General features: G+C 42.4%; 1 non-coding gene across 1 annotated transcript; it reads right to left on the reverse strand.

Moving 5' to 3' along the window:
* Window positions 1-298: 298 nt before the first annotated feature.
* On the reverse strand, window positions 299-371 carry TRNAR-CCU (transfer RNA arginine (anticodon CCU)). Its single transcript has one exon. It is a non-coding gene; the product is annotated as a tRNA-Arg (tRNA).
* Window positions 372-1,491: the final 1,120 nt, after the last annotated feature.

Below are 1,491 nucleotides of genomic sequence, written 5' to 3' on the forward strand. Positions count from 1 at the left end.
GTTCTCTTGGTGTCTCCCTTTCATCTAGAAAGTTCTCTTGGTGTCTCCCTTTCGTCTACAGGGCCCGGGAGAAATGGAAAAGAGAGTATGGAAACGAGAGGCTTGGGGGCCATTGACGGACTTGGCATTGCAATGCCTTCTCTGAGGCTTTCATTGCCTCTTTGTGCCCTTTTAAAATTTATTTATTTACTTATTTGGCTGAGCTGGGTCTTAGTTGTGGCATGTGGGATCTTCATTGCCACATGCAGGATCTTTAGCTGTGGCATGCGGGCTCTTAGTTGCAGCATGCGGGATCTAGTTCCCTGACCAGGGATTGAACCCAGGCCCCCTGCATTAGGAGCACAGAGTCTTAACCACTAGACCACCAGGGAAGTCCCTCTTTGTGCCCTTTTACCTCAAATCAAGAGGTAGCAGCATCCAAGAACACCCATGTGTGGGTTTACTTAGAGCAGGGGGTAGGAACTTGTGTGTATGACACTCTGTCTCTTACATACTCTTCTTGTTTTCTTTCCTGCTCTACATTCCCACTGTTAAAACAGTGTCCAGAGTATCACAATAAAACACTTACTTATTATGCAAACAAACCATTGCTCTAGCTTTGAAGAAATATTGTCTACCCATTTCATGGCGTTTTGGGTGAATTCAGGAGTGGGGGTAATTCAAGTTCACTTTTCAGTGACTCAACTATTTCCCTTGAAGCAACTGCTTTCCTTCGTGCTGCTCTGGCCTTTCTTCAACCTCTCCTTGGGCTATAGATTCAGTGGGGCCTTTTGGATGCCCCTTTACTTCCTCTTCCATCTCTAGGCTAGAAACTGGCCCAAGATTCAGGTCCGATGAACCCTGAGACTTTTGCTTTAGTCTGCAGGAGCCGGGTACCTCTTTGCCCCTTGGGACATATGCCTGCAAACGTTCTTTCTCCTTTCCTTAGTTAGCTATGAAGTCTGCCTTCACTTTACTTCTGGGGGGAAAAGACCAAATCCAGTAAGTCTTCCAATATTTATTTTCATACGTAATAGGATAATATGCCTTCTAAAAGACAAAAAAGTTGAGACTGGCCCATCCATTGGTAATTTAGTTTTAGGCAGTACTGAGTTTGTATGGCAGGATAATATTATTCGGTGCTGTTTTCTGAGCTTTGTGAGTGAATGCAAAAGAAAGGAAAGCAGCTAGGAAAGTGGGAGAAAGAGATGGAGAACAATCCTTTAATAAAACTGATAAGTGGCCCACTGTATATATACATGTTACCCAGAACAAAAATATGGGCAATTACAATCTTGGGAGGTTTCTGATTATGCATATTTACTTAATGGTAATGGCTCCTTGAGGACCATTATGAATTATTGAGAAATAAAATATTCATAGGTATAAAACTGTAATTAGCCTACATGGAGTTTTTCTGGAGTTTACATATACAGAATACATTTTTGTAAAGGAGAGGCCTGCCTGGGAGCTGGTATGCTCTAATCTTCGCCATAAATAATTTAAAATTCA

Source organism: Orcinus orca, chromosome 16 (assembly GCF_937001465.1).
Source record: "Orcinus orca chromosome 16, mOrcOrc1.1, whole genome shotgun sequence".
In the NCBI taxonomy this organism is placed as follows: domain Eukaryota; kingdom Metazoa; phylum Chordata; class Mammalia; order Artiodactyla; family Delphinidae; genus Orcinus; species Orcinus orca.